This window comes from Dermacentor andersoni, unplaced genomic scaffold (assembly GCF_023375885.2).
Source record: "Dermacentor andersoni unplaced genomic scaffold, qqDerAnde1_hic_scaffold ctg00000677.1, whole genome shotgun sequence".
In the NCBI taxonomy this organism is placed as follows: Eukaryota; Metazoa; Arthropoda; class Arachnida; order Ixodida; family Ixodidae; genus Dermacentor; species Dermacentor andersoni.
Window position 1 is genome coordinate 5,001 of NW_027315357.1, and position 12,500 is coordinate 17,500.

General features: G+C 53.8%; 2 non-coding genes across 2 annotated transcripts; one reads left to right on the forward strand and one right to left on the reverse strand.

Annotated features, from left to right (window-relative positions):
• Positions 1-1,192: 1,192 nt before the first annotated feature.
• On the reverse strand, positions 1,193-3,008 carry LOC140214853 (small subunit ribosomal RNA). The gene has a single exon (XR_011891782.1). It is a non-coding gene; the product is annotated as a small subunit ribosomal RNA (ribosomal RNA).
• A 4,844-nt stretch (positions 3,009-7,852) lies between these two features.
• On the forward strand, positions 7,853-8,044 carry LOC140214851 (U2 spliceosomal RNA). Its single transcript, XR_011891780.1, has one exon. It is a non-coding gene; the product is annotated as a U2 spliceosomal RNA (small nuclear RNA).
• The last annotated feature ends 4,456 nt before the right edge of the window (positions 8,045-12,500 follow it).

The window sequence follows — 12,500 nt, forward strand, 5'->3', positions numbered from 1 at the left end:
GCCACGGGCAGGGCTTCACCCCCATCGACGTGCTTCGCTTCAGTCAGCAGTAGGTTCATAGAAGGGCCTCAAGGAGGAAACGCGAGTGTACACACGCGAGACAGATAACCGCTGTTGATCCAACAGCCTACTTGAGACGAAAGACAAGAGCCCGGCGCGCGTACTCGCGCAGCTCTCCAAAACCACTCGGCGCAGTGCCAGGGACGGCTCCCTGCGCCGGCGCCACAACAAGTCTACTTGAGGCGGAAGACGAAGCCAGCAAGGGCCTGGCCGCAAGTGCGTTCGAATCCGGGACTACAGTCCCTCGTCTGTCCGTACTTCCTCTTTCGACGTGCGGCGCCTTCCCAAAGCGCACAAGTCCGCTAACCGCAGAACGCTTCCGACGTAGCAAAGCCGCGTTTCCTTCGGTACTTCGCAGCAACGCCGCCTTTCCCTCGGCGGCGGGCGAATAGCCTGCAGACGTCGTCGCATTAAACCGCGATCTCGACACCTCGCGCGTCACGAGCAGGAGCCGACCGGCAGCCTCCGGCCCTTTCGGACTCGGTGGCATTTGCCGCGGAGGACGGGAGAGCACTTTAGGCCACGGTTCCTTCCGTACTTGGCAGCCGCACCCTCATACCGACAGTTCCATGACCGACCGAGCGCCACACCGTTCCTTTAGTACTTGGGCGGCAACAAAGTCGGGTCGTTACTCCATACTCGCCGCAGGAAGCGACCGGCAGCCGCCAGACTTTTCAGACTCGGCAGCGTTTGCCGCGGAGGACGGGAGAGCGCTCGCACCACGGTTCCGTGTGTGTACTAAGCGGCAGCGGCATTAGCTCTCGACCGTCAGTTCCTTGACCGACCGCACGCTTCGCCGTTCCCCTCGTACTGGGCAAAGCAGCAGGTCGGGTCGTCTTACTCCCATTCCGCGCAAGAGCGCCAAAGCGGACAGAAAGCCCACCCAGTGTGCGTTACGCCGTTTCTACCCGCGGGCGCGGCCAAGCCAACCGTCCAAGGTTGCAGCCGGCGTCCACTGGGCGCAACAAATTTGGCACGGGGCGCCCCCTCAAAATTCAGGCAGTCCCCGGCATGTTCGGGTATAGCCGTCCCCGCGTCCAAGCGGGGCCAGCGGCGGAAAGCGTCGGGCGCAGCGAGCTGCTTCACCCACACGGGGTAGAAACAATGGCGCTCGCCACCCTTCACAATCCGGTAATGATCCTTCCGCAGGTTCACCTACGGAAACCTTGTTACGACTTTTACTTCCTCTAAATGATCAAGTTTGGTCATCTTTCCAACAGACCGGCGCAACCGAAAGGCCGCGCCGGACATCGGTCCGAAGACCTCACTAAATCATTCAATCGGTAGTAGCGACGGGCGGTGTGTACAAAGGGCAGGGACGTAATCAACGCGAGCTTATGACTCGCGCTTACTGGGAATTCCTCGTTCAAGGGGAACAATTGCAAGCCCCTATCCCAATCACGAAAGAAGTTCCACGGGTTACCCAGTCTTTTCAGACAGGGATAAAGACACGCTGCTTCCTTCAGTGTAGCGCGCGTGCGGCCCCGGACATCTAAGGGCATCACAGACCTGTTATTGCTCTGTTTCGTGCGGCTAGGAGCCGCTTGTCCCTCTAAGAAGGTTGTAAGGTGCTGGGAACCCCGCACCTATTTAATAGGCTAGAGTCTCGTTCGTTATCGGAATTAACCAGACAAATCGCTCCACCAACTAAGAACGGCCATGCACCACCATCCACCGAATCAAGAAAGAGCTCTCAATCTGTCAATCCTCCCAGTGTCCGGGCCGGGTAAGTTTTCCCGTGTTGAGTCAAATTAAGCCGCAGGCTCCACTCCTGGTGGTGCCCTTCCGTCAATTCCTTTAAGTTTCAGCTTTGCAACCATACTTCCCCCGGAACCCAAACACTTTGGTTTCCCGGAAGCTGCCCGCCGAGTCATTTGAGTAACTCAGGCGGATCGCTGGTTGGCATCGTTTATGGTCAGAACTAGGGCGGTATCTGATCGCCTTCGAACCTCTGACTTTCGTTCTTGATCAAAGAAAACATTCTTGGCAAATGCTTTCGCAGTAGTTCGTCTTGCGACGGTCCAAGAATTTCACCTCTAGCGCCGCAATACGAATGCCCCCGTCTGTCCCTCTTAATCATTACCTCGTATTCCAAAAACCAACAGAACAGAAACGAGGTCTTGTTCTATTATTCCATGCAAGTTTATTCAGGCGACTCGCCTGCGTTGAGCACTCTAATTTTTTCAAAGTAAAAGCACCGGCCTTCTCGAGGCACACAATGAAGTGCACCAAGAAAGGACCGGCATGATGTTCAGTCCGAGCCGTCGCATCGGGTAGATGCACTACTCGTCTGGAACTGAGATCCAACTACGAGCTTTTTAACCGCAGCAGCTTTAGTATACGCTATTGGAGCTGGAATTACCGCGGCTGCTGGCACCAGACTTGCCCTCCAATTGATCCTCGTTAAAGGATTTAGAGTGTACTCATTTCAATTACGGGGCCTCAAAAGAGTCCCGTATTGTTATTTTTCGTCACTACCTCCCCGTGCCGGGAGTGGGTAATTTGCGCGCCTGCTGCCTTCCTTGGATGTGGTAGCCGTTTCTCAGGCTCCCTCTCCGGAATCGAACCCTGATTCTCCGTTACCCGTAACAACCATGGTAAGCAAGTAACCTACCATCGAAAGTTGATAAGGCAGACACTTGAAAGAAACGTCGCCGGCGTCGTGCGCATGCGATCAGCACAAAGTTATCCAGAGTCACCACACAATACGGGCCGAAACCCGATCGATCTTGGTCTAATAAAAGCACCCGTCGCCCAAAGGGCTTCAGGCTCACTGCATGTATTAGCTCTAGAATTGCCACAGTTATCCAAGTAGGAAGAAACGATCTAAGGAACCATAACTGATTTAATGAGCCATTCGCGGTTTCGCCTTATTTCGGCATGTACTTAGACATGCATGGCTTAATCTTTGAGACAAGCATATGATTACTGGCAGGATCAACCAGGTAATCGTTCAACTGCGCGTCCAGCCTTTCAAGCAGGCCGGACGCCGTTTTTGCGATGCCGAGGCCACCTTCAGGCGCCCCAACACGCTTCGTTCTCGCAAAGGGTAGCACTTTGCACAGTCCGAGACGACGGCGTTCGAGCTCGCAACGGCGCCCTCCCCGCAGGGCCGGGTATCGCCACGCGGCAAGAAGCACGCAACATTCTCGATAGACCGGTTGTGTCGGACTCGATCGCGGCTTGCGGTTTCTCTCGAGCCCGCAGCACTGGTGGACCGACCGACACTTGCAACGTAGCCGAGACGGCAAAGCCGCTAGGCGACGGGTCACGCCCGCGCCTTCGGCGCTTTCGTATTTGATTCGTCCGAGGACGATGCGGAACACACTTCGATATCGTGGAAAAAGCGTCGTCCGACAACCAGCCCCTAACGCATCAAGCGGATGAGGCTGCAGACGTCAGCTGTGGGATCCACGGGAGCGATACCGGGGGACACGCTTGACGGGCACGAAGCCCGCCGCATATCAAACACCCAGGTCGCTTTGGGGGCGACTGCTCTCTGGGACCCCCATATAATAGCAGCGATAAGTACCCAGACCTCCATGGGGCCGTACTCGTGCCACTTTCGACGAGCGTTTGGCGAAAATCGTGCCGCCTCGTAACGCCGCGAGCAAGATTGAAAGCTTACGTCGGCAGCACAATGCCGAAGTCGTGAAAGCGCAGCGCGTCCACCGAATGCGCGAACGCAATTTCTCGCCAATGGCCAGTACGGTTTCCTGCACAATTGCCTGTCTGTCGCCCTACGGGGCCCCCGGCCGATCGATTCGAGGCACGCTAGCACGGCCCCTTCGCCATTTCCGAGCACGAGTGCGAACAGTGCGGGCGGCGTGCTCGACGCCCCGGCTGACGTCGTTTCGGACTTTGTCTCTTCGCGTGCTCGCGGCAACGCCGCGGCCAACGACGACGTCTGCGCGGTTCTTTGCCGGTTCCCGGCGTGCTACAGTGCAGCCCTCTGCAGGGTGACACCGGCTCCGTCGTGGCCGTGCGGCGGCTTGTACGCAAAAGTTGCGTCAAAGGCGTCGCGCTCGCGCCGCCCCGGCACACGCGGTTTCGGACTTTGTCTCTTCCAGCGCTCGCGTATGTCGTGGGCACGATTGTCGACGTCGCAACGGTGCGCGGACACCGCCACGAGCACGCGCAAGACGAAAATCGCACTACGGTACAATGTCGGCCGGGGCCGTACGGCCCCTTACAGTAGCAGCGATAAGTGCCCAGACCTCCATGGGGCCGTACTCGTGCGACGCGGCGGCGTACTGCGCCGAGCCGAGCGCCAATATTTGGCTTTTGCAGGGCGGATTCGAGCTCTGGCGATCGCCGCGGTACCGCCGCTCACCGATTCAAGGCACGCTAGCGCGGGCCCCTTCGCCATTTCCGAGCACGCGTGCGAACAGTGCGGGCGGCGTGCTCGACGCCCCGGCTGACGTCGTTTCGGACTTTGTCTCTTCGCGTGCTCGCGGCAACGCCGCGGCCAACGACGACGTCTGCGCGGTTCTTTGCCGGTTCCCGGCGTGCTATAGTGCAGCCCTCTGCAGGGCGACACCGGCTCCGTCGTGTCCGTGCGGCGGCTTGTACGCAAAAGTTGCGTCAAAGGCGTCGCGCTCGCGCCGCCCCGGCACACGCGGTTTCGGACTTTGTCTCTTCCAGCGCTCGCAACCATGTCGGGGCCGACGCCGACGACTGCGTGGTGTTTCAACGATTGCCGGCGTGACACAATGCAGCTGCGTGCGGGATGCCAGCGATTCCGTCGTGTCCGTGCGGCGGCTTGTACGCAAAAGTTGTGTCAAAGGCGTCGCGCTCGCGCCGCCCCGGCACACGCGGTTTCGGACTTTGTCTCTTCCAGCGCTCGCGTAGTCGTGGGCACGATTGTCGACGTCGGAACGGTGCGCGGACACCGCCACGAGCACGCGCAAGACGAAAATCGCACTACGGTACAATGTCGGCCGGGGCCGTACGGCCCCTTACAGTAGCAGCGATAAGTGCCCAGACCTCCATGGGGCCGTACTCGTGCGACGCGGCGGCGTACTGCGCCGAGCCGAGCGCCAATATTTGGCTTTTGCAGGGCGGATTCGAGCTCTGGCTATCGCCGCGGTACCGCCGCTCACCGATTCAAGGCACGCTAGCGCGGCCCCTTCGCCATTTCCGAGCACGCGTGCGAACAGTGCGGGCGGCGTGCTCGACGCCCCGGCTGACGTCGTTTCGGACTTTGTCTCTTCGCGTGCTCGCGGCAACGCCGCGGCCAACGACGACGTCTGCGCGGTTCTTTGCCGGTTCCCGGCGTGCTATAGTGCAGCCCTCTGCAGGGCGACACCGGCTCCGTCGTGTCCGTGCGGCGGCTTGTACGCAAAAGTTGCGTCAAAGGCGTCGCGCTCGCGCCGCCCCGGCACACGCGGTTTCGGACTTTGTCTCTTCCAGCGCTCGCGTAGTCGTGGGCACGATTGTCGACGTCGGAACGGTGCGCGGACTACGCCACGAGCACGCGCAAGCCGAAAATCGCACTACGGTACAATGTCGGCCGGGGCCGTACGGCCCCTTACAGTAGCAGCGATAAGTGCCCAGACCTCCATGGGGCCGTACTCGTGCGACGCGGCGGCGTACTGCGCCGAGCCGAGCGCCAATATTTGGCTTTTGCAGGGCGGATTCGAGCTCTGGCGATCGCCGCGGTACCGCCGCTCACCGATTCAAGGCACGCTAGCGCGGCCCCTTCGCCATTTCCGAGCACGCGTGCGAACAGTGCGGGCGGCGTGCTCGACGCCCCGGCTGACGTCCTTTCGGACTTTGTCTCTTCGCGTGCTCGCGGCAACGCCGCGGCCAACGACGACGTCTGCGCGGTTCTTTGCCGGTTCCCGGCGTGCTATAGTGCAGCCCTCTGCAGGGTGACACCGGCTCCGTCGTGTCCGTGCGGCGGCTTGTACGCAAAAGTTGCGTCAAAGGCGTCGCGCTCAGCGCCGCCCCGGCACACGCGGTTTCGGACTTTGTCTCTTCCAGCGCTCGCAACCATGTCGGGGCCGACGCCGACGACTGCGGGTGTTTCAACGATTGCCGGCGTGACACAATGCAGCTGCGTGCGGGATGCCAGCGATTCCGTCGTGGCGGTGCGGCGGCTTGTACGCAAAAGTTGCGTCAAAGGCGTCGCGCTCGCACCGCCCCGGCACACGTGGTTTCGGACTTTGTCTCTTCGAGCGCTCGCAGCGATGTCGAGGCGATCGCTTACGTCTGCACGGTTTGCGGTGTGCTACAATGCAGCAGTCTGCCGCACTACACCTCTTGGTTGCCGAGGCCAGCACGGCAATTTACTGAAGCGAGCGCATTGCGCCCAGGCGGCAGCGGACTTTGTTGCTTCGGGAGTGCTCTTGCTGTAAAATTTGAACGGCTGCAGCTGCGCGAAGCAAGTGTACCTATTTTCACTCTCTCTCTGTCTGCCTTTGAGGCGACTGTAATTTCACTTTAAACGCAACTGGAGGCGGGAGCAACCTGATGAGAGTAGGTGGACTTCGGTACATGTAATTTAGAAATTGCTTTCAAGCTTTGAGGACATACACCTTCGCGCCATCTGCTTTCCCCGTCTCTTTGGCACTTTATAGTATGTGCTGCATGCTCTGCATTCCAAAGAAACACGCCTGTCTCTCTCCCTCTCTCACGTTCTTCTTCTTTTTGTAGCTGCTGTTGTAGAAGATGCTATGCTCTTTAATCGCTGTAACATAGAGTGCTTGCACAAGCCAACAACTTTTGCGTGTTTTTTTTTTTTTTCTCTTCCCAAGACGTTTCTGCCATTATTCACTAACTCTCGTTCTTAGTATGCAATGGAGCGTTAGCTCACGCCATCTACCTTTCTTTCTGTATTGCAAAGTCCGCAGGTTTTCCTAGTTCCGTACACAGATGGCGCCAATGCGTTTTGGCGCCAGGTTCGAACGACCTCGCTCTACTCGTGTTTGGCATTTGAATGTTTCAAAGGGGTTTGCGACAGGGGGTGGTTCTTGTGCAAGGCTGAGCTTTCCAGCTGCGTTTAAGCTATGCTAGCATGTGTGCGTATATATATATATATATATATATATATATATATATATATATATATATATATATATATATATATATAAATACACAAACACACACACACACACATGCATATATACATACACACACACGGTAATGGTAAAGATGATGAGGTAGCACTTTTTTTTTTCTTTTTTTTACAATGCCTGTGTTTCAGATGGCGATCTTTCTCCCCTCTATGTTTCCGGTTGGAAGGAGTGTGCAGCGTTTTCTATATTTATTTTGTCATTCACTTCTATGTTGCTCGTCTTCGTACATGGGGCATGCTACCTAATTCTACCGGTCGATTCGACACGTTGCGATCCGTCCCGGCCTGTGCCGTATCAAAATTTTCAGTGGGCCTTGCGGTAAATAAAAAGAAATGAAGGAAATGCGCGTAGTATATTACAATTGCACACGGGCTTGAAACGAAGCCCTCAAGGAAGGTCACCTTGAGCGGTCGCATTCAGACGGAAGTAAGCATTCCCCTGGCGCGTTTTTTTTCCGCTCGCCTGTTCCGTTTTCTACGAGGTTGCCTTGGTTGGTTTCGCGTTACAAGCAAGCTTGCACTCGGGTCTCGTTTCTACGCGACAGCGTTTCGTTAACAGCGAAAGACTGAGGCGTTGCGAATTCATCCGTGAGATAGGGAGCGTTGAGTCTGTACACAGGCTGAATTTTATAATATTGCCCACGCTGTTGCTGAGGTTACCCATGTCGGCAGGGCGCCCACAAGGCAGTAGTACAATGAAGTGAAGTGAAGGACATCGCTTCTCGGCCTTTTGGCTAAGATCAAAGTGTAGTATCTGTTCTTATCAGCTTAATATCTGATACGGGTTCTATATGGACCCACGATATTAAACCTATTTTTGGAAGTTGGCGGAGTGCTTGAAGCCTGCTTCACCTCCGCCGCAGGTCGGCCCGGTATTGCACTACCTCCGGGATCGGCCCCGCTCACTTAGGTGAGACTTCATTCAATCAAAATGAAGAGCACAAGCTCAACGCGAGCACTGACTTGACACGCACCATTCCTATACTACACGCAACGATGCCGGTTCGCGGACCACGAGAGTAATTAAACTGCCACTCCATCTGTGTGTAGCGTCGCACTTGTTGCGTCGCAAATGGGACAGCCGCTCCAGCAAATTTCTAGTTATGGGCTTCGAGAAAAATTAATGAAAGCAAAAGAAAGAACCAGAATTCCTATTTGTCCGATGTCTCTGAATGATTGTCTCCTGTAAAGAGCCACTTGGGGGGATGGGGGGTAGGATTAGCCGTGGGGTTCGCAATAATCAATATGAATCCCACTCAAAGCCAACACTGGATTTTGGAGTTCACTATCGCTTGGATCCGTAAACCACCGCGCCCACGCAAGCTCGCCCTGCCGCCGAAATCCGCTGCCCAAGTGGAAGAAAGATTCCCTATGAAAGAAAAATAGAGTGCCCGATTTCTGGCAACTACTGTGCAGCCTTTGTGTACACATTTTCGCAGCAGTGGGACCGAGCGCCTCGAAAACAAACTTGTCGTATGCCCGAATGTGGCGAAATATATTCAAGGGTTAAAAGGTGCCTCATCTTTCTAACCTGTATGTTACGAAGACCTGTTGCTACCTTTTCATCATGAACATCATCATCATCATCATCCTGGCTACGCCCACTGCAGGGCAAAGGCATCTCCCATGATCCTCCAAGTACCCCGGTCAGGTGCCGATTGTCGCCATGTAGTCCCTAATCTAATCTGCCCTCCTACCTTTCTGCCACCCCCTGCTACGCTTCCCTCCTCTCGGAATTCAGTCTGTAACCCTTAATGGCCACCGGTTATCTTCCCCCCAGATTGCATGCCCTGCGCATGCCCATTTGTTTTTCCTGGTTTAAACTTTGGTGTCATTAACGAGCGTTTGTTCTCGCACACCCCAATCTGCTCTATTCCGATCCCCCCGTGACGCCACACCCATCATCCTTCTTTCCAGAGCCCGTTGCGTCGCCCTCAGTTACCCTTCGGTAATCCTCAAAGCTTTTTGTTGGGACACTCGTGGCATCTTTCTCGTTTAATGAAGTCAAATTTTTTTCAGTTTTGGGGGAAAACTCAATGAGCTAGGCGCGATTGTGTCCCTGGCGCCGCTCTCAACAAGATGGCGGCGCCCATGCTTTTTGCCTGCAGGTTCGGCCCTACGCAGAACACGCCTGCCGGGCAGTGTAGCCACGTTGAAGGGGCAAAGCGTAGTGCAGTGAAGCGCTTGCTCGGGCGAAAAACGCAAATATGAGCCAAACAGGAATTTCCATTATTGGAAATTCCAGTTCAGTTTGCGCATTGCGTTCGCCTAAGGTAAAGAACACAAATGCGAGTGCCACAGCAGTCAAGTCAAAGCTTAGGATTGCGTACCATTTTTTTTTTTTTTTTCGTGCCTTTTACTCCTGGCCTGCGTGGCCCTAGCGCGCATGCACACGAAAGTAATGAAATGGTGAAAACACGAAATAATGCGGTGCGGCTGTATCATATCTATTTTGTGCGCTTTGTTCTTTGTGGACTACAGCGGTGTGCGTCATGAGAAAGTTTCGGTGCCCTTCTTGGGTGACCAGTGAAGCTATATTTAAAACCACATTGATTTGTACGGTTATTGCTACAAACTGCGTGTGGGTGTTTTTCTTTTTCGCTGCCAACGATGGGTTATCGCAACCGCGATCGGTTCTGCTGCTACGCTAGACGCGTGCTTGCCAACGGTTGGCTCTATACGCGACCCGCGACGCGTGGTCGGCACATTCAAGCAGTCAATTGCAAACCGTTCCAAGAAAAAGGATGTACTCCACTTGCCACCTAGTTCGACGATTGTACTTTCTGACCCTCGAGGAAGCGCCGCCATCCCACGTTTTCTATAATACGATAAGATTCAGAGCGACCGCGACCACTTGTCTTTGTCAATATCTCGGAAACGCTTTCTTTTTCTTTTTTTTTTTAAATCCAGATACTCAGACGCGCCCGTGTTCACGCGCACTTGCTCTCTCCGATAAGCAGGGAAGCTCGGTTGGGGTGGTGTCGGGCCTTGCGCATGCGCTGCTGAGCTCGTCGCTTCGCCGGCCGGTCGATGCTGGCGCGGTACTGGTAATGAACTTCGACGTGCATGGTGAAACGTCACTTTGTATTGCCACTGTAGACTAGCAATGCAATGTGTTTGCGAGCGATTGGATAAATGAGAAAGCGTGCACTGTCTACAGTTTATGCCCCTCTAGAGTAGTGGAAATGTTGCTCCAAGTGTTAGGTTTGTAATTTGCGCCTACGAACATGAACTAAACAAAGAAAATGGTCTGCAGCCGCCTTCGCTTCATAAAATTCCCGTACGAAGAAATTTCCGTGCGCGAATGAGAGAGCAAAAGAGAGAAACCATGCTAAGAAGAATGGCTGCCTTTTACGTGATCTCGCGCATGAAACCAGACGATGGATTAATTTTAGCCGTTCATTTTGATTTGCCGAATGTAAACCGGAACACTTTCTCCACGCGGTCTTCAGATTTGAATGGCAATCAATCACATCCTTTCTTTTTTTTTTTTTTTTTCTGTTTCTTTCTATCTGGAACCGAAAGAATTCAGAACGCCATTTCAATCTTAGATTCGATTAGATATCGTGACTGGTATGCTGAAATATCACGCCTTATCTGGTGTTAACCTTCTTGATCACGGCAATAAAAAATCGCCAGTTCCCGAACTTTAATCGCGCCGAAGATGAACCGATATGCTGGATTCTTATTGTCATGATTTTATAGAAAGCGCTGGTTCTATGGCTAGCTTTGAGGAAAAGAAAAACATCGTTCAGGAATGTATAACTCTAAACAACTAAAAAAAAAATCTGCCGGCAATTGGTACTACAACGAGAGTACTGAGAATACTGGAAAAGATGAAATCCAATCATGCTGAACTGAACTGAAATTATTTCATCAAGACATGCCCCGAAAAACGTGGCCACTTTCAATGATAATTTCAAATGTGATTTCTTTCTTTTTTTTTTTCTTTTTTACGACGGATAATAATTATCTTTCCAATGGCGGATGTGAAAATTTCAGAGCACGGCATTTTCGAAATCCCAAGGCCCCGGACGCATTCTCTCTTCTTTAAGTATTTTGGTGGTGCACACGGAGGAAAATTTCGCGCACGTAATTTATAAACTAGTAGTTGATTTTCTAGAAGAACACAAAGTGCTGACAAACGGCCAACCAGGACACAATTAAATTGGTATTACGCACGGTTTCGAAGCCGCGGTAACAAAAGGGTAACAAAGGGACGTTCATTTCGTGGTGTGGATTTCACGTCTCTCACAATAAAAAAAAAATAATAATAAAAACTACTGCATAAAATAGGTTTTCCCAAACTGGATGGTTTCGATCAGCTTTTGAACAGCCCTTCCTTAAATTGAGTTGGCGTTGATTGAGCAGGTGCGGGCCTCTGCTGTTTTGGATTTTTGTAAATGGCATCAGTACTGGACAGTCCGTTCACTTGAGGATCAAAGGAGAAACCCCCCAAAAAAATATCATATCGTGGTGAGAGACGTGGCAGATGAGTACAATTATCGGCAGAAAAAAAAAAAAAGGAAAACCGCCTCGTACTCAGAAGCCGCTCCTCTCACGTGTGAAGCTTCAAACAAATTGTTTTTCTTGAGACGCTCTATAAAGTTATACACAGCTCCTTAAATGCAGCACCCGCACACAAAGCCAAACGTTCCAAGCTGGAAAGAAAGCATGAAATTCGCGGTGCCCGTTTCCTGTGAAACAACGGGCAACATTACGCCAAGTCCGCTACCACGTCAGCCGGGGCGGCCACACCCCGCCCGCGCTTAAGCCACATATGGCGACTGAAAATGCTCACCGCTCAAGCTGCGCGCGGCAAAGTCCGCAACCACGTCAGCCGGGGCGGCCACGGAGAGCGCCGAACGCCCGCGCTTAAGCCTGAAAATGCTCGGCGCTTACGCCAGGTAGCGAGAAAAAATGCTCGGCGCTTAAGCCACGCGGGGACTAAAACTGAAGCCACGGGATTGTTGCTGAAATTGTATGCATTCCGGTGGAAGTCTGTCGGCGCCGGCGCGCGGCAAAGTCCGCAACCACGTCAGCCGGGGCGGCCACGGAGAGCGCCGAACGCCCGCGCTTAAGGCTGAAAATGCTCGGCGCTTAAGCCAGGTAGCGCGATAAAAATGCTCGGCGCTTAAGCCAGGTAGCGAGTAAAAATGCTCGGCGCTTAAGCCACGCGGGGACTGCAACTGAACCCACGGGATTGTTGTTGCTGAAATTGTATGCAGTCCGGTAGAAGTCTGTCGCGCGCCTGCGCGCGGCAAAGTCCGCAACCACGTCAGCCGGGGCGGCGAAAAAAAAAAAAAAAAAAAAAAAAAGCAGCCCCCCCTGTACCAGTGTGCGCGAGGCGGCAGTCAATACC